The sequence below is a fragment of the Festucalex cinctus genome, chromosome 4 (assembly GCF_051991245.1).
Source record: "Festucalex cinctus isolate MCC-2025b chromosome 4, RoL_Fcin_1.0, whole genome shotgun sequence".
NCBI classification, from domain to species: domain Eukaryota; kingdom Metazoa; phylum Chordata; class Actinopteri; order Syngnathiformes; family Syngnathidae; genus Festucalex; species Festucalex cinctus.
In genome coordinates, this window is record NC_135414.1 from 17,104,292 (window position 1) to 17,125,508 (window position 21,217).

The 21,217-nt window shown below is 40.5% G+C and overlaps 1 long non-coding RNA gene across 2 annotated transcripts in view; it reads left to right on the top strand.

Moving 5' to 3' along the window:
• Positions 1 to 21,217, top strand: part of LOC144017622 (uncharacterized) — a 200,358-nt gene that overhangs the window by 12,198 nt on the left and 166,943 nt on the right. The window lies entirely within an intron of this gene.

The following is a 21,217-nucleotide window of genomic DNA, read 5'->3' on the forward strand; positions in this document are numbered from 1 at the left end:
AACTGTGTATCCCCTTTGTGGGAGAGAACAAAAGGTGTTGTTATTAGTGTAGAATAGCAGGCTTTGTCTCCACTTTCTATATGTGCAGGCCTGAGTTACATCCCAATGGAGGCTCCTTTTGTCTGGGCATAGAGGAGAGCCGGTGTATGTGACTGAGCAGAGGCCTTTGCGAGGGAGGGAGGGAGATATGGAGCTATGAAATAGATAGGACTCTGGCTTCAGGTGGGGTTAACCCCATTTGATACGAAGAAAACAAAGAGGAACTTGGCCTAGGAGCAAGGGATTGCGACACAACACACAGACAGACAGAAAGACGGAATCACTTGGCAAGAGTTTTGTTTTTTACACCAACCTTAAACTGCAGACGTGGTTTTCTGAAAGCTCCAGACTGTTTTGGGATTTGTGGTTGAGGTGAGAATAGGATGCCACTGGGAAAATAGCACTTATTCCACACACCTTTTACTTAAGCTTAATTTGTGTATTTTAGACTTCAGGTCATGTTAGGAAATTAAAGTACAGTGTATCATGAGGGGATTTGTTCAAGACCCAGTCACAATATAGAGAGTACATATAAAAATGTATTAAATATATTTAAACGGAAAAAAGGGATAATTGACTCATTTTAGCCACTTTCAGCAGGAAGAAGTGAATATTTTGTCTATAATTTGATAACTTCATTATTTTTCATTTACAATTAATCCCTTTAAAACACATTTTGCCATCAACTGAAAATGACATCACATGTGCTGAGGGATCAGCTAACGACCAATCACGGCTTAGAAACAGGTGGGCCGTTACCTGTTTCCTGTGCACCTGTAATGTCATTTTCAATCGACAGCAAGTGGCAACGTTTTTGTTTTTTTTGGTATTTTTTTTAAATTTATTCATTGTAAATGAAAAATAATGAAGTTACTAAATTAATTATAGATAAAATATTAACCATGTTGCTGGAAATGGTATATATTGTATATATAAACACCAAAATGTTGAAACACACATATAACAAACGTTTGATAGCGTGATGCTAACGTTGGCATTCCGTTCCTACGCTAGCAATGTAACCGGAATTTTAACTTAAGTCGAATTTCCCCTTTTCGAGTCAATATTTACATAAAAATAATTTGCATAAAAAAAACAACTAAAATACATTAAAATAAAATAAAATAAAAAAAGATTCTGTACTTACCATTACTGCTTAAAGGTGGATGGAAAAGAAAGGGAGACGCTGATGTGGAAGAAAGAGGTTAAAAAAAAAAAAAAAAGCCAAAGATACTCCCACAAGTGCACAAGCGCTATATATGTTAGCATGACATTCGCAGATAATGTGACGGGATAATATACATAGCGGGGTTAACTGTACAATAATCCACCATACTGAAAAGTGTAATCCTGCAAATACTAAACCTCAGATGATGACCAGCATCCTTTAATTCTTGCACTGTTTTCTTACCAATCTTCCCTTTTGTCACATAAAACAAGGACTCATTTCTTAAGAGGGAACGTTTGGCACTTTGCTTGTGGAAAACTGCTTATTTGTCTACAAACAAGTCAGTGAGGTGTTTCCCAACAAATCATTTAACCTCATCTCTTCTAAAGCGATGTTTCCATGAGCTATTAGAGCAAAAGTAATCCCCACCAGGTGCTTAGAAGAAAGTGATAGCATCTCGGTTTGACCACACACAGCAGCAGTGATGAACACCCACACAAACACATTTCCCTCCCTCTCTTGACCCTCCTGCGTGAATAAAAGTAATTTACTGCCCCTGAACACAACGGTGCCTCGCCGTTTCTGCACGGCAAGTTCAACTTAATCAGCGGCGAAAGCCCGCTTGTGACAGCAGCTTGATCACAGAGGAGCAGCGTGGAATACGAGATTGGAAAGATGTCACAGCACAGCGGGAGGAGAAGGACACACTCCTTTTCGACTACATGCATGAATACACACGCAAGGCTTTTCTTTCGAGCCACACACACACACACGCACACATATTGAAAAAGTAGTCGTGGATCTGCATAGTGTTTCATTGCTTAGTTCAGATCCCAGAAGGCCAGGGATAATATTGTTCAGCAACGTTTCCAGTCGCACTATTTCCCTACAGTTGCATTGATTTCTTGTTTTCGTAATTCCTTATTTGTCAATGTTCCCTCTTGGAGAACATACAGCATGTGTGCTCGTTTTGCATAGTGTATTATGGAAAACCTTTCCCTCAGGGATTCATCTATAATGTGCATGTGTGTGTCAGTGGCTGACGATAAATGAGCCAGTGTGCATGACTGCTCATGTGATGTGATATGTGAGACCGGTAACTGCAGGCTCTGATGGGATGTTTTCCTTGTGATTTGGCCAACACATCATCTGCCTCTGGTTTATGTTGCCTTGCCCTTACAGTCGTATTTGTTGATGTGAACGTGTTGTATGGGGGTTGAAATGAGCCTGTCACAAATGAATGATCCAACTAATCAGGTGGCACACTGCAGACGGCAGAGGGAAAGCCCAAATATAGTCATGGTCAGCACGGCCTAGCGCGCATTATTATGCATGCTGAGAAATGCTGGGTTGTTTTCCTAACCCATTCGCTGGGTAGGTGTGGATTTTGAGCAGATTGGGTTACTTTTATCCAAGATTTGGTTCAAGGGGAAGTCAACCTTGAACATTTCTTGACTATAATCTATTATATGTGACCTCACTAGTCTAAACATGACATTCTGAGGGGGGGGGGTTTCCACTTTGTTTTTGACCCAGCAGATTGGGATTGTATTGGGCTGACTGAAGTGCTTATAGCAGGTCACGATTTTTGACAGTTTGGTAGGTTACTGAAGTTGAACTAAATCTAATGCCCCCCCCTCCCGCCAAACTACACTTAAGAATGACTTATGGTGACAAATGACAGAGGAATGTTCATTCTTCTTCTTAGAAAATGCTGGTAAAAGAATATTATATAATATATTATTTTGGGTCACAGTTATATAAGTTACCCATTTCTTGGTAGATTTAACTCATCCGTGTAGCTAATTTTTACGCCTTGTTGGGTCAAAATCATGACCCATCATGCTGGGTAAAATCCTCAACCATTTATTTGACCTCATTTGGGTTATTTTTGATCAAGCAGTTTTAAGAGTGTTCTTGTGATGTCCCTTGACAGGCCATTTTTCCATTCAAGTACCGTGCACTGTTAAGATATAAGGGAAAATCCATTACGAAAGTAGCTTTATTTGTGAGTCACACAAAAACACGCACCTAACTCAAACAATGTTACCAGCAGTCCTTAATAGCATTAACTGTAAGGCCGCACGGGTTGTTCCTCAATTGGGCCTGATAACTTGTTTACTTTCTATTCCAAATCCACCTTTCTGACATAATGAAGCCCAAACGGACAGAACATGTGAAGGTGAGACGACAGCCGGCCTACAAATCCATTTCGTGATCCAATTACTGATAAATGTGCTTTGTCGCACTCATTCCCTTTGGTAAATATTGATGTTGCTTTTGGTTTGCGAAGGTGTCGGGTTGGAAACAACTACCGAAATTAGTCATGCTCTTGTTCATTATCGTCCACTAATGTTTGTTTACTTAATTTGATTGGACCATCACCTTCACAAAGACACAACATGCCCCCATCACCTCCACCTCTTGTGTTGTTGATGTGAGTGGAAAGTGTTGAAAGAGTGGAAGGTAATTGACTTGAAAGGTGAAAAAGCACTGTGAAAGGTTTTGTTATTCCTCATCGTTTATCATCCACAACATGCACACAAATATTGAGATGCTACTTTCGTAATCCAGTAGGGTTTGATTAAAGGGATTCCACCACGGTATTTTAAACTTCCAAAAATTAACTATAGGCATATGATTAAATCTTACCTTTGACACCTTGGCGATGTAATTTTTATAAAATATTACGTGTTTTGCTGGTTAGATTTGTAACGCGACGTAAAACACCCGTTTCAGTAAAACCCCGCCTCTCCCCGTGTGATTGACACGCCCCCGGCGAGCAGACTGTAGTGCAGTCAGCTGTTGTAGCTCTGCGTTTGAGCACTCCTCTGAGTATGCCACGCAACTTGACACATGCCAATTCTTCAATAAACATTTGAAACAAAACGGCTCCTTGCCGCACAAAATCGTGGAGGAGGACTGGAGGAGAGAGAAGATGAGAGAGGAAAGGAGGAAAAAATAAAAAAAATAAACCTAGGCTGGTTTTGAACCAGTGACTCGCTGTTTACAGAGCAAGCACACTAACCACTGTACTTATTCACTCAGGTAAGTTCAACAGTGCAAATGTTTTGCTTGTAGTTTACACCGAAGGATTTTAAGAGCCAATTGTCATTGCACTTCGGCATTGCAAATGTGACTACTTTTGTCCCTTGGAGGTCTCAGTGAAAGTGGGCGTGCGTTTAGTCCTCAGAGGCGGTGCGGGGGTGGGTCCGCACATTAGGATGTCATAAATTGAGCACTCGCTCGTTTTCTCAGGTTGGTGCTTGGAGAGCAGAATAACCTAGAATTTGTCAGAGAGGGGCGAATGGAGGAAAACACCACTTCCGTCATGTTTTTGGTGAGGAATTAGCATTGTAACACGGCTAAAAGCTCCAAAATGTTGATTTTTCATGTTGCTGTTCCTCTAAAAATCGTACGTTCATGCACCTGTTTTCCGTTGCGCTTGTCCCATGCGCAACTAAGGTGCGATAGTCAAATTCCCATCCCTACATTTTCCCCTTTTCCTTCAATGATTCTTATTTTTCTCACTTGTCTCGTCAGTCATCCTCGTAGCTGGTGTCGGTCCCGCTCCTCCTTCTCTAGGGCCGCTCTAATTGAACACGGGGTCGGCGGTGGTACAGAATCTTCCAGCTGAGTAGAGGAGAAAGACTTTAATTCCAGCTCTCAGGATGGGACTGTGACACACAATGGCCCTTCCATCCTCTCTGCCCCCCATAGATTCCCTGCTGAAAGCCTTCTCCTCAGGCAGCTTTTTAATAGGCCTTCTCTAACCCTACGTGCACACATACACGCAAACACACATACATATCAACGAGCAAGTACACGTGCACCTTTGCAACAAACGCATGTACCAAGTCCGCTCATACACACGCACGCACATTGAAGTCATTGACCCCCCCGTGTGTATCTGTCACTTGTGCTGCAGCTCACACTGCTTTGGGTTGTTTGAAGTGGTCCTAAGGCCAGATGACAGCCTTTTAACTCTCCACATCATGCAGAGGTGAAGCCGCCAAGCAAAGGCTACTTCTCTCCCGAGTCACAATTGTAAGAAAAGCACTCAAGAGCAGACTTTATGCGCGGTTCTTGCCGATTCGCTCCCCTGTATTTTAAAAGCACTTGATGCACACTGATTTATGACAAAAAAAGGCATTATGACAGCTGGGTGCTGTTCCTGATTTTGGAGTGGACCTCATTTCTTGAAGGAAAGTACATTTGAGGGCAGATTGTACAAGTGGAAGTCATAACTTTTGTTAGGTCTGTGGCAGTAATGTTGATTTTAAATGTTTGTGGCTTTGTTGGCCTTGGTTTTATTCCCCCCCTCCCGAAGAGTTACAGGAGAGCATCTAAGGTTGATCATAATTTATTCTGGGATGCTGGTGGAATATTTCATTTGGCCACTGAAAATAATGGAATGAATCTGTTACCCAGATATTTACGTTTTGACACTAAGCCCATGAAGTAGCCTACGCTGTGCTTCATCAAATTATATAACACCTGGGATAGAGATCACACGCCGTTCATGAGTGAACCATGTAGAAACACGCGTAGTCATCACACACAGACCCGTTACATCAACACCATTACATCATTTGACCACAGTGTCACACTGGGCAATGTGTTCTAACTACTCTACAAAAAACACAATAATAGGCTTATTTTTAAATGAATACTTATTTGATAGTCTCCATCAGAAATTAGCATTATTTTCATTGGAAATGCACACTTACTGTATTTTGACGCTGGTTGTGTACAATATAAGTTGATTGGTGTGTGTGTGTCCAATCATAAACGTTCTTTTTTCCCTTCTGGATCTTCTTGCGAGATAATTGATAGGTTTTGTTACAATTGACCTTTACCGTGGCACCCGCCCCCCCGCCCATTGCCCCTTTCTGACATTGTTCGGGCAAGATAATGGCACTGTAATGGCAACGTTGTCAGTTCTTCCTTTGGATTTCTCAGGACACCGATGTTTCTCTTCAAAGCAACTAAAGGGGCTTTAAAATTTTTAGTGAACGGTATCTTCTCTCCCTCAACATGCAATTTTGCTCAAAAACAAAAGAAAATACGCACCACAGGATGCCATTTTTTTTCCTTCTTGGCTTTGGACAACCACGCAATGCACCACCGGGAGCTGGATTGCTTTCGTTTGTCCGCATCAAAACGCACGTGCCGTCGCAGACATGACGTCTTGCGTCTTGATTGGTTTATTAGGTCATGCGGGTGTGGTCAATTATTTTCAGGCATGCCTTGGATTTAGTTCTGCCCATTCGAAGTAACCTATTAATGTGTCCCGCTGAAAATGGAGCCGTGCTGTGATTATACTGAGATATTTAGAAAAGTTATTTTCTGTGTTTTGGTTTTACGTCCACATGCAAATATTTACATAGACTTTCCAGAAATCCTGTCCCGTCTTCAGCATCTATGAATTTATATGACATGATGTGATGTATTGAAACTAGGCTGCGGCTAATACCGGTTTGACGGTTGAGCATGGTTTGAAAAAGTCAAGGTTTCAATACCCGCACAATATGATTGGTTCCTTGCAGAGTTGAGTAAACAAGCTGCCTCTTTGAATTTAATTGACTCCAATTGACTTCTTTTTTTTTCTCCTTGTTTGCCAGTGAGGCGAAAGGGGTAAGCAGTTAAGCACGCAGGAGGAGTTGGGGTGGGGACCGAGGGAGGTTAGACAAAAGAGACACAGTTACACTTATATGATCTTTTTGATGTGCATTGTTCTTAAAAAAAAAAGGAAAGAAAAACATAGTGCCATGTTTTTCTTTTTTGTTGTGTGTGCACTAGTTGGACCCAAGGACAACATGAGTAGCCCATGGGTCTGTTCTAAAAATAGCTCACCAATTGTACTGTGACATGCTAATGAGAATTAAAACAGGTCGTTGTAAATTCTAGATTTAGTTTAAAACTATAATAGATGTTGTTTTTATTTCCCCAAATATTAAAAAAAAATAAAAAAAAAATAGGGCTGTAATTTTAATGACATGATACCGTGATTGGCCTACTGAAATATTTTTGCTCACAATTAGAATATCGTCACAAATGAACACAGATCCATGCCTATTTTAAAACTAAATTTAGCAATAAAATAATCACACATGCTGAGTTAATTTAGTTTAAAGACCACCACAAGTGCCACTTTTCACATGCATGGCGGATTAAAAAATGTATTAGTTTGTATCATTTCCAGGCTCCATACAGAGCAGTGCTGTCCATCTTGGAATGTGTGGTATCAGAATGTGGGGCCAATTCTGCTGATGCTGCTTGTTCAGCATCCTTATTGGAAAAAATATGCTTGAGAGCTGACAAATGTGTTTTCATTTGGATAAAATTCTTTTTTTTTTTTTTTTTTTTAATCCCTTTGTGTCTGGCTGTAGATCTTTATTACTCCAAAGCAAAGAAAATACGAGTTATGGCAAAAGACAAATGATGCCTCACAAAGGAAACCTCAGCATTGATGTATGTTTTTGAGTTAAATTTTTATGTTCACTTTGTGTTTGCAAAGTTTGCTACCAACTTTGTCTTTTTTTTTTCTTTTTTTATTAATAGAAATGAGCTGAATTGACGTTTTATGTTCATAAATGTGACAGGGCAAAGTAAGCAGAGGCTACCAATTTCACTCTACAAAACAAACCAACAAACAAAAGACTCCCATTTAGACAACATGCCTGGAAATACTCTAAGTCCTGTGCTCGTCTTCATATTTGAGCTTTACTTCCCGTTTCCATAACGCTGATTCTCACTGCAGTTTTGGCAGGCGTCTATAGCGTCGATTTACGGCTGACTGACGAACAAACAAACAAACAAGTCTTTAACTCAAAATGTGGCTAGGACATGAATAATTTTGGGCTGAGTCTTTTTTTTTTTTTTTTTTTAAAGCTTGGCTTTTGCTGTGAGAAACGTGCATAAAAGCTGTCAAGTGGCATTGGAATTATGAATGAAACTGTGGATCAAGGCAGCAACTGAACCTCTGCCATTCCATTTTTTTTTATTTTTTTTTTAATATGGAGTAAATGTAAGTTAATGTACATCATAAATAACATGAGGTGGCACAATTAGACCTGGAATCAAACATTTTAATGAGACTTTTTAGGCTGGGCAAACAACAAGCTGTCTCTTTAACTCAAAGTGTGGCCAGGGTAAGAATAATTTTGGGCTGAAAGAAGCTTATTTTTAAAACGGTTTGGCAGTCTCCGTGAGAAAAGTGCACATAAACATTCAAGGGACATTGGAGTTGGAATAAAAGTAATTTGGTCAACACGGGAATTCAAGTGGTTGAAGGCATCAATTAGAGCTCTGCTATCACTTCTTTACGAATGGAGTATTAATATACATAACACATCAATGTCCTTAGTCCACACATGGGGGAACATGTAATTAAAATAAATTAAAATTGCCCATTTTGTTGTTTTCTTCACATTGATTCATCCTTCTTGTTTGCAAGTTGAATTAAAATGTTACGAAGTTAACACTTCTTTCTCTTCATTTCCCCCCAGTTCCTCAGCAACATCCCTATCATCAAAGGAATCACCAAATAAATTTGTTTAAATTCACGTTGTTTACAGCGCATATGACCATGCCTGGTTACTATGCTTGTATAATCTAAGGGTGTGTGCATTAATTTGGAACAATGGAATTATTGGTGTACATTATCAGCTGATGTAAGAAGGCTGTTATCCATAAATTATGCGGTATGTGGGTTTGTGCTCCTGGTATGCTTTATTCGTTCAGCCAAAGCTATCGGATCATTGCTGATGGGTTTTCACCCTGAATAATAATTGGGCCTGCTGGAAAGAGTAGAGGTTGTTGCGCAACATCTTGGCATTCATCTCTTCCCTTCTTTTCGTGCCATCGTCTCTCCTCCGTCACCCTGTCGCCTGACTCTTCCATTTCCTTCCAGCCACCGTCTTCCAATCTCCCCGGACTAGACAGCCTTAGCGACATAAAGAGACAGTGTTCAGCCAGGAACGGGAAGCGAGAGACAGCTTATCCGCTCAGCGTGACATCTCTTTGCTATTGATCTGGACAGTGTGGAGGGGAGCAAGGCCACCTTTTTTGTTTGCATCCATACGGAGAAAACAACAGGGAAACACACAAGAGGTTGTTGCTGTTTCGTTTGGCCTCAGCGTGCTTATCTGATTGATAAACAAGGTCATTTCGAGGATGCTACAGTGGCGGAAAACGAGGCAGCTGATGCAGCAGCCTGCTTGCAAAGCGGCTCTATGTGCCAATGTGTATAGGGCATGAGACCATTGATCTGCAGGGAGAATTAATTTGCTCTGGCACAAAAGCAGGGTGAGCTAACTTTATGTTGTTAGCCGGTGTCAGATCCAGGCAATGTCCAATGTTCCTGCTAACCGAGACAAAAAAAGAGGAGAGCACTGACAACAGTGCAGTATAATCTGATTGGCGCACTTTCCTGCAAGGGCAATCATTCCAATCTTTTTCTTCTAGGGCACTAAAAAAGTTCCATATGGTGAGAGTTCAGTAAACTTCTATCTGCGGTTTGCTTTTTACACATTTACTTATTAACATTTTGTTTTACCCCTTTCTGCACTTTCTGTAACACTCTAATTTGCCACAAGATAGCACCAAAGCCCTGGTTAAATAGGAAAGTAATACTAGATGTGAACGAATTTGAATCACGAGCATTATAGCATTATCTCGACTTGTATGTCAGGCGAGGAGACAAGTTTAGCCTGGGTTTTGTGATCGCTATGTAAGTGTATGTTCTTTGCAGTGCGGAGTGGCTAATAAAACGGTTATTAGTTTTTCAAAATCATATCTGCAAGACATTTATTTTTTTAAGGAAATTATAATGTGAGTTTAAAATAACATTGTGTTTTGGGATTATAGTTTACTGTATATTTACAGTATAAACTATTAATATAGTGGTGCCTATTAATATGATGACCTGACTTTAGATCCACAACTGAGTTAAAATGTTGACTGAAAAAAAAATCTGTTTAATCTGTTATACAATTAGAACTATCAAATGCCAATTTGACGGAAACAAAAGCTTTCAGAATATCAGTATGGGCAGTAGAGCAAAACCAGAGAATTTAAACACTTTTCATTGTGCAGAGAATGTTAGGAGAATCCCTCATAGGCAGTGGGACCCAAATGAGTCTGTGTGATGACATCTTAATGAGCGTCCAAAAGAGGTTTACTCACAGGTGTATATTGGATGAGACCTTGATGAGCCACTAAAATACCGGCTGAGGCAAGCAGGTGGGCTGGAGGAGAGACTAATGGCAGATAGGTGGATACACAGAAAGTACTTTGTGAGTGGCCAGGAGGGAGAGGAGGTCTGCAGTCAAATAAGCCTATGTCTGTATTGAGTAACAGTGACACAGTACCAATACAGTTTGCACTATGTGCTGTAACGCTTCGTAAGGCCTCATCTATCCATCAGTAGAGATCAGGTTAGTCCAAACAGATTCAGGTTCATGTTCTAAAAATTGGGCTGGAGAGTTCTGTAACTCAGGTGACAATCTGGCACAGAGCTGGTATAGCGAGCAGGAAACGAGGTTGTTAAGCTACCTCAAGTTGAGGCACAAGAAATGATTTTTTTTTTTTTTTTTTTTTTACTAATGTTACCTAAACAAACCTTGAATAAAAATAAGGTCGCACTAAACTATTAGTGTAACCCAATTAGTATCCCCAAATAGTTAGGACTTTAGTGCTACGACCGTTATTCATTGTAGTGTGTTACATGACAAATAATGCGGTTTCATTGCGGCATAATATGTGATACCCAGAGTGTTGATGAAGGGGAATGTGGTCATGTTGTGCAATCAGCCTGAACACTAATACAGACTACACAGCAATGTCATAACAAGCCATGCTGTTGTTTCTTGTGAATTTCCTTGTGAACTAGCAGTGTTGTCACTTTATTTACATAGAAAATAACATAAGGTGTCAAGGAAATAGTATTTTATTCACAATGACTGAATTAGCGGGAATCCTATCTTGTGTAAATATATCGGTACAGTATATGAAAGCAATGAATCTAAATTTAGCAAATATGTGCTCTGAAATATAGGTTGGTGTAAAACTCACATATCAATCACTTGGTGTAGAAAGTGAATATGAATATACGAATATAGTTGAATGTCCATCAAGTGAGCAGAACACAAAGTCATAACGACAGAGTGATGAATAGGCATTAATAGTTAAACACAGGAATGAATGAGCCTGTGCATTAGTTCATATACTATATAAAACCCCAGGAGTCATGAATTTGTCATCATCTCGTTGTATGAGTTGGTGTCTGGAAATGTTTCCATGGAACAGATTATATTCTGCGGTCACATTTATTTCACAATATAAAATAATTTGCACCCGTGTTATTGGACCAAGGAGCAAGAATTACAACATACTCTTCACCATCAGCTACCTAAAATGAGTCTGTTTTGGAGGGGCGTTTCTCATGTAAAAGAGCCACTGCGAACACTGACAGTGTTACTTGTTATCGTGACTGAGGTGTTGAGATGAAGTAGTTCCCCTTTTAACCAACTATTCAGAAAAATGCACAAAAAGACAAAAGGCATCATTTACATTTTCACTCGTGGTGGCAGAACTTAATCGCCAAGTCGTCAAATTCGAAATTCAGTTGGTGACTCAGCGTGGCGCACCAGGCAATTGACCTTCGCACAATTTTGTATAAACATACTCCAACAGAAAACATGTTCACGTTCGTGTCGGGAAACAATGTTTTAAGGGATCCACATACAGTATATTGTACTGTATTATTCGTTGTATTCAACTACAAAAAAATGGAACGGTCGCCAAGGAAGAAGAAGCGGTTTGCCTTGGCTGCTGTAGAAACCGTATATTTAAATTGTAAATGTAAGTCAGTGCCAGATGGTGTTTAGGCCAGTCGATAAGGCTATGAAGGCCCTGACTGCACCGTACACCACTGTGAGAAATACATCACAGGCTGATGCTTCCATGAATTTAATTGAACTGGGTGAGACCCTCTTTAAATGGTTGTATTCCAATTGATGAATATAAACGTACATGGCAGTGTATGAGTTCATCTCTGCAGGATTTATCCAATAGCTATGTAACTACATAAAAAAAAAATATACATATATCTATTTTATATTCGTTGTGAACCATGTGGCCTATTTTGTAGTTTCAGTGGCTTTTATAATTCACCCTGAACTGTAATTAGCGAGGTCCTGCGAAGGCTATTGCTCCGAGTGATGAAATCTTTTAATCATTATTACAGAGTCACACATCCCGACGCTCTATTTGCCTTGAGGCGTACCAATGTGTGTATGTTTGTATTTGACAATGAAGGGGCTCTGCCAGGCTCCGGGCCCTGCAGGTAATGAGCACCCTTCCGTCTGCTGAAACGTACATATGCCCTGCATCCCTGAGGGTTTGTGTGTGTATGTGAGGGTGCGGCCCGTCGTGCGTGTCTGGGAAGATGTGATTTCACAATGACAAAGCACTGTAATAGTAGGCTCGGCTTAGCCATGAAGGACTAGGGATAATCTCTCTTAACCAACAACGATCCCGGAACACCCAGACTCTAAAGGTTCTAAAGGCTTCACAGCGGCTGAGAGTCGAAGGAATAAAAACAGACTTGAAGGGAATACAATTTTTTCCCTAGACAATGTAATTGGAGGGCCATGTAGCTTTCAGATTAAAAATGCTCGTAAAGCCCAATTCACACTTAGTGCGGAACGGACGCGGAGTGTTTTCCGTACGACATCCGCACGAATTGGCAATTCACACCACGTGAGCTGTCCATGTCCGGAAATCTGCACCCCCCAGACCACAAGATCATGGGTGTTCACGCTGGAGAGTTGAGTTCACATGCTAACAGCCATGTATATAGAGTCCTATTTGTAACAATAGCCACGCTTGCCGTATGCTTTATTTCTGGGACTTCTACCATGTCTCTTCTACCATGGGTTTAAATAGTGTTATTTTGTCATGTAAAAATAACTTTATTTTGTCAAAAGACAAAAAAAAAAAAAAAACGAGCTCAGAATAAATTAAACATGACAAAATGCATTTTAAATGTCAGATTTATGTCATTCTATTTTAGCTAGCTTCCCTCCCCAAAAAATGAGTTCGCAAACGGTTTTATTTTATAATATAATATACCGGAATACCTTGATGCCGACGCCCGACTTCCTGTCCGGCTCATGTAATTTCTTCAGAGTCATGAAAATCCGCATGCGGAATCTGAGAAAAAATAGAACGGAAACCTTCCATAGCGCCGCATCCGTTCCACACTGCAGCTGGTGTGAATTAACACACAGACTCAAAAGTTTTCTATTCTTGCGGCGTCTGTACGGAAAACGCACTGCGTCCATTCCGCAGTCAGTGTGAAAAGACCCTTCCAGTGTGACGTCACGTTGAAGTGCGCCCCTAGCGGTGGGGGACAGGGCGTCAATGCGAGTGAATTAGAAAACAGTGTGAGCTAGAAAATAGGTCAAACAGTTGATAAATCAGCGACCAATGCTATGGTGAACTTGTGCGCGACCAATGGATGCTCTAATGGCTCAAAGAGAGATGAGAGCATTCTTTCGGCTGCCGGCAGCGATTCTAAACCCCGCGAAACACAGTGAGGAGTAACAGACTAGCACGACTAGCGTGAAACTACGCCACAACTTTTTTTCTATTTTTTTTTTGTAGCTAACGGCTCCAAACGGCTTGTTTCAATGATTCACATTAATGTAGTGTCTTACTCGGGACATTTTTTGTGACACATATTTCCCACCTTTTAACGAAAACGCTCGCCGAAAATCAAGCTCTCTCATTTGTTATGGGATGTTTGCCCTCCGGAAGGCGCCGCGGGAACTAAGCAGTGACGTCAGCTGGAAGGGTCTATTGGGCGTAATCCTTCACCTTAAGATGTGATAGGCTACTCTTGAGTGAGTCTGTCCCTACGAGTGATTGCTTGTCTGCTTGCTATGCATGTTTCTTCTTGCACCGGCTTTCATGCCTTTCCAGCAAATGAAATCTTGGTGATAAACGCCTTTGCTTGGTGGTGCCAGAGCCGTGTCTCTGCATCTTAAAGAACCAGCTAGGACAGATAGTCATCTTACTTTCTTCTGCTGATGCTTTATCGGAATCTCCCACACTGGTTCGTCGTCTTTGGCAGGATTGATGCCGTGCATGGTAATGCTGGATGACAGCCAGTACAAATCCAAATGTATTGACCCGTCTTCTCTCTGCATGTTAATGTGTGATTCGGCCCAAGAGATAGGAGATAGGAGATGTCAACAGGCTACATTTTTGCAAAATGTTGGCAATGAAATCTGAGTCAATCTTTAAGAGGTGGTGGATAAAAATACACCTGTTTGATTCCGCTGAGCAGCATTGTATGCAACTGTGACGTACTTTCAAATTTGCCAGTAATCAGTAAATTAGTTTCTCGTTATCTTATTGCTCCGTTCACAACAATGGGAAAATGAACAGAGAGAAAAACTTGAGTGCTTCAACTGCCAGAAAAATGGGTAAATAGACTATATTCTGATGGATATGTTTAAGAAAATGGTGGATGAATCAACAAGCGAGTATTGCCTGTGCCACTTTGCACTGGAACAAGTCGTTATATTAGCAGAATTAGCTCCCGTTGTTTTTCTTAATGTCTGTCCTTCGAGCTCAGTGGATACAAAAAAACATGAATGTGAGGGGGTTTGTTGCCAAGGATAGGTCTGTTAGTCACAAATAAATGACCTTATAATTCAAGTAAAATAAATAAATAAATGTACTGCTGATCAGTTCACACGAGTGGGTGTTATTTTTACAAATGATCAACCATTTTAAAACGGTATGGAACGATAGGCTTTTTATTTTTTTTAATTTTCAATAGTGCAGCAACAGTCCAGTTCCGTAATCCTAATGGCCCACAAGTATGTTTGTAGCAAAGAAAGCACCTCCCTAAATAAAAAAAAATATTATTTTTATAATTTGTGGTCGAGTTATTCCGTTTGTTCATTTTCCCACTGTTTTGAATGGAACAGATAGTTCTCTGGAAGGTAATTTGCCAATCACTGGAGAAATCAGAAGTACGTCACTGACTTGGCACACGGTCCATTAGGGAGAAGATATTGAACAGCTGAACACTTTCACCAAAGCTTAATGAAAAGTCAATTAAACCACCCCGGATGTTGGTTTATTTCAGGTTCTAAATACACAAAGTAACCCCCTATAAAAGGATCTCGTTGAATGAATCACATCATCCAGGAGAGTAAAATACAACGTACTGGACAAGCAGACAGTGTTGATTTCTAAGTCAGTCAAGTGTGAGAATATTATTTAATCAAGAAAGACCTTCAGCCTTGTTGTTGCTTAGTCATATTTTAGTGAAGAAACATCGTCCAGTTGTGATAAAACTGCTCCTACGGCGGTACCCATGCATACAGTATCTCTTTGGAGGTCACCGTGGTTTATATAATGTTTTTTTTTTTTCTTTTCTTTAGTGATCTGATCAGACTTGCCTTCGCATTTTCAATTATTCACTTATGTTATGAGATTCTGTTTCCGAATGTTTTTTTTATGTCTAATTCAGCAAAATAATGCAAAATAATTGATTCAAGACATGATTAATCGGGTGTTTAGAAAAAAGGAGCATGAACATGACGTTGATATTCGGTTCACGATTAGTTTGACGTGAGGACGGCGCACCATTGCACTTGCCCATGAATCCTATATTTTGTATTAATCTCCGGACCTCACTGTAGAATGTAATGTGTTATATCATTTTCTACATTTCACCTCAATAATGATAATGTGCTGTAAAATTGCAGGCACAGGCAAAGGCATAAAAGCAGTGGTCATGTTATTTTCTACAGGTTTTCTGGGAGCATTGACTGTAGGGGGAGTCGTAAACATTACGTGTTATATAATAACGCAATGAATTCAAATAGCCTTGTTGTGTTCATCCACTGTGTTGCTTTTTTGTAAGAATGCGGCTGATTGCAGAGCCTGGCTGGGCTTCAATAAATTGAACGAATTGGAAAAAGTCCCTGAATATTCTGTGTCGCTTTACGCCATTAAGCTCTTTTGCTTATAGCGTATCCACATTGCAAATGTGTGCATGTGCTCATGAAGCCACATCTGTACCTTCTTTCCCCTGAATAGAAACAAATTGTCTCTTTTCAAAGCAATTGCATTCCATTTTGCATCTGACAACATGAGTTTGTCTAGCACGTGGAAGCACGCTTATGAAACTTTTTTTTCTTTTTCTTTTTAATCACAAAAATTTGGCTTGCTGCTGCTTGTCATTTAATTATCCCTTCAAATGAACCATCGCCTGGACACTGTCAGGCTTTAATGCATCAGAGCGAGCGCATGTATTTGCTCTCTAAGCACCTCTCCATGAGTGAGTGTGTGTAATTGCCGCTTTCACCCCCGGGCTTTTAAGAAAAGAGGACAGGAAGAAGTACTGATAGATAGCTATTAGTCTAATAACCATTCTTCATTTCTGAAGAGGGATGGTGGTGAAAGTTAATAAACAGAAATGGACCAGATCACTCTCAGTGTATTAGCATGTTTGGTGTGTATTGGTGTGCTGCGATTGGCTGCCAACCAGGGCAGGGTGTACCCGGTCTCTCTCTGTCAGTTGGGATAGGCTCCAACTCAGCCGTGACCCTAATCAGGACAAGTTCTGTCGAAAATGGAGGATGGATGGACGGAAGTGTTCGTTCATGAATGTGGATTAATTTCTTGCAGAAGTTGCATGCATATTTTCATTTACGTTTTTCTTTTCCATCATGAGTATTCTCAACAATGACCAAGACTGATTCTTAGTTATTTTTGTTGCCCCCATTGGAAAAGCAAATATTTCACACGCTCCCCCAACTCTTTACCACAACTATAACAAGTATCACTTGTTTATAAAAATGTTGTCGGTACACCTTTGCAGAGGATATATCACTCCTTGTACACTTTCTGAAAATGAGTGACACTGCCACCTACCCTAGTGGATGTGCAATTGCACTTTATTCTGCTAGTTTAAATAAAGTGATACGTATCTGTTTTTCTCTTGTCTTCTAAAGGGTTGACATTTTTTTCCTTGACAAGTTACCAGTTTCCACATGAGATATAGAAGAAACACATATGCACACAGACCCGAAGTCAGCCTCCATGTCCGAATGACAACAAACATTTGCCTTTTTTTTTCCTCGGGGGCAGGGACAGTCTGTGCTGGTAATGAGACCAAGTGTGGCCAGGCGGCTGGACAAATGAATGAAACGGCTACAGAATCACTGGCTGTGTTTGATTCGCCTTCACTAATTGAAAGAGACCATCTGATAAATTGAGAGGATGGGATGTACATCAGAATAGCAAGAGGCACCTCTTTGTTGTTCCCCATTGCCAAGCAAATCACACCCCAGCCTGTTTCGGAACACCCAGAGGGGAGTGTGTTTCCTGTGTTGTGTGCGTGTGCGCGTGCGAGCGAGCGAGAGAGAGAGAAATGGGTTGCTAGGATGTGTGCACAAGCGGCCCTGCTGAAAGCAAATGAAGGAGCATTTGTGTCAGCATTCTAGCTGGAGCGATGAGCCAAAAGCTACAACGCCACCCTTTTCTTTCTGTGCAGATTAGTGAGCGCGCACCCCTTTCTTTTTCCGCGTATTTAACTTAACACACACAGCTCCCGCGATAGTGCCTGTGATACGATTGGAAAGCGGGGATGAAAGGGCCAAGGACATTTCAATTATAGTGACCAAAATGGTTAGGGTGTACAATAAAGGGGAGAAACAGTTTAATGACTGTAAGGAGGCATGGCTGAAAATGATCCTGGCAAATTGTATTTTCACTATGTGATACGTTCCAAAGTTATGTTTTTTTTTTTTTTTATGGGCCCACAAATCCCTGTTCGTGCCCTACTTAACACATTGCAATGAGTTTTATAAATAAAAAAATAAAAAAAATAAAAATAAATAAATAAATTAATTCATTAATAAAATAAAAATAAACAAACAAATAAATAAAATACAATAAATAAATAATAAAATCAATGTATTTCCTTTTTGCGAACAGGAAATTGTAAACAGCAGCAAACAAAATGAATTTTCAGACTCCATTGAGAGCTTCTTCATATAGCATCATTCTAATGCCCTGCACAGAAACATATTTAAAACGTGCAAAATGTATCTACTTAAATCCTCGAGTGGCTGGAACATATCCCACTGGGTCATCATAGAGGTTTTCCACGCCACAGCAATGAGGCACTCTTAAGTGGCCTTGCCAATGGACAATCCCAAGGGAAGTTGCATTTTCGGGTTGTGGGCCTAGCTAGCTAGCTAATTGCTCTTTGCAGTTATGTGGGCTAACCGCCAAGGTGACTGAAAGTGCTCAACGTCTGGAGGAGGAGTGACTCATGCAAGACTCCAAAGTGCGTCACTGGGCTCTGTTTTAGCCACAGCCATACAATCTGGTAAACTCAAAATACTGTAGTGAAAAATAGCTGAAAGCGGTACCTAAACAAATCACAACCACCATATATTGTTCTCAGCCTCTAGTTAGTATCCATCCATCCATTTTCTTAACCGCTTGCTCCTTGCAAGGGTCGCGGGGGTGCCGAGCCTATCCCAGCTGGCTTCGGGCAGTAGGTGGGGTACACCCTGAACTGGTTGCCAGCCACTTGCAGCTCTAGTTATTACTTCTCCTAAAAAGGTTTACAACTGCCTATTGGTGCCACAAGATGGTAGCAAAACATTGCTCCCCCCCCAAACGAAGCACTTCATCTAACTACAACATGGTTCCTTTGCACAAGACAATGGAGGATATGTTCCAAATGAAATATTTACTAATGCCAAACTGCAAATATGAGCGGGTTCAGTTCACTATATACAATACAGCTAATAAATTCTAACAACATGCTGGCTGCTATAAGGACATCACTCAACTGACGACTGCCTAATTTGTTGTGTGAAGTTGAAAAATTAACATGGACCCCATTTTATTATTATTTTTTCCCAGTAATTGCTGTTTGCTAATGTGCCATTTGCATAAACCAGATGTACTGTCATAATTAATAGCTTCCCCCTGCATTTTGTTTACTGTGAATTAAAAGAGCAAGAGTACAAGCACAAACTCAACACTTCCTCGTACTTATTATTATTACACTGGGGAACACAATTTTTGATGAGTTGTTGAGGTCTATGTGGAGAAAAAACTTAGGGGCATATTCACTAAGAATGCGCTGCGTCCGGTAATAGCGTGAAATATTACACCATAACTGCACCCGCAGTCTGCGCCCAGTTACCCACCTATTCACTAAGGATATTGCTGTAATCATATACTGGCGCAAACACGCCCACAAAACTGACAGCTTGGAGCAAATTTGCACCTGATTTACCACACATGGCAATGGATTTGCGCCAAGAACATGGTTGTTATAGTAACAACCATATAGTCAGAAAGCGAGGTTGGACCGAAAGTAAGCGTTTATAGCGCCATTAAGCTGTACAAAGCAGAGAGGGCGACAATGACGTCATTGATTCATAAAGTACAAATTATTGGTGTGATTGTTTTTAAAAAATGTAATTTCAGAGGTTGGCATGGGCGTACACTATGCATCTGACACGTAAGAATGATCGTAAAATGCCTCCCCGCTATTGCCGATCAGCCCGGGTTACGTTATGTGTCCTAAACTGGCACGGAAAAATTCCCCCCCCACTGTCTCTCTCTCTCTCTCTCTCTCTCTCTCTCTCTGCGTGATCTGCGGTGGATGTTGTGCTGCAAATAGCACGCACTGCTGTCATGATCGAGGTTGCAGCAGGTTAATACATGCTTTGCAAAAGCGTTATTTGCAAACGCGATGTGGCGATTTGTGCTGGCATTAGTGAATTAGACGCTGTATATCAATGAGTCTCACTTGCATTGGGCTGGGCTTATTTTGTGTCAAATGTATGCAAATTACCTAATTTACATACACGCAAATAACACTGGCGCACCGTGACGCAATCTGTTTGGCAGAGCACTTAGTGACGGATTTCCCCAGCTGCGCGTGTTTAGTGAATTAGGTGCTCCCAGATTGCTCCATTTTTACAGGTTAGCGCGGTGCAAAGGCGACACAAACCTTTAGTGAATAGGCCCCTTAATGTGCTAAAAGTGCAATTTTGGAATCAACATGCCAAATGTTCATTTCAATAAGCATAAAAATGTAACTCAACAGATTATTTTTTTTTTTAATTGTTCATTAGCTTTTAACTTTGCTAGATACATAGATCTACACCAAGATGTACTGAGTTCTTCCGTGGTCTGTGCTTCTTACCACCCAAGTTTCATTTTGTTTGTTTGTTTGTTTATTGAATACTCTTGCCCACAAAAAGACACCTTCTTTGTCTGTGAAAGCAATTGATTTTTTTTCTACGGCTGTTGTGTTATTGCAATTTTGACCTTTTAACCTTTCCCAGATTTTAGCGACATGTGACATTATATAGGATCTGTGGATTATTTATTTATTTTTTCAACACTACAGTAGTTCCTTGGTAATGAAGTATATTAAAATTAGAAAATAATATTGTATTTATGGTTTTATTGTGTGTTGTTTGGGACAGTTCTGGCACACCATTGTTGTATTTTTTTAAGTGCTTTAGAAATGAGGCTTGAGTACTGTATGTAGTCGATCCCATCTGTAGGAGCACAGCATGTGATGGTTATCACAACCCAATTTCCCACACTACCGTCCTTGAGGTTTTCATTCCATCATCTCCCCTTTCTCCTTTGTTGTTGACATCTTATCTGTCCACAGCTGTACTATCACGTCATATCGTTTTATGCTGCATGCATTTAAATGTATGCATGTGCTAGTGTGTATGCATTCCTCCCCAGCTCATTAGTGGCTTAGATCTTTTTGCTCTGAGCGGTAGTTAGTCCAGATGTTTGGTGTCTGCAGGAACATTCTATTTTGGAAACTTTCCCACATGCTTTCTGGTGTGGTTGAGCATTCGCTTGCCCCAAACTTCAAAACAACCCTGCTCTAAAAATAGTCTGAAGTGAGTCGTAATCATTCTA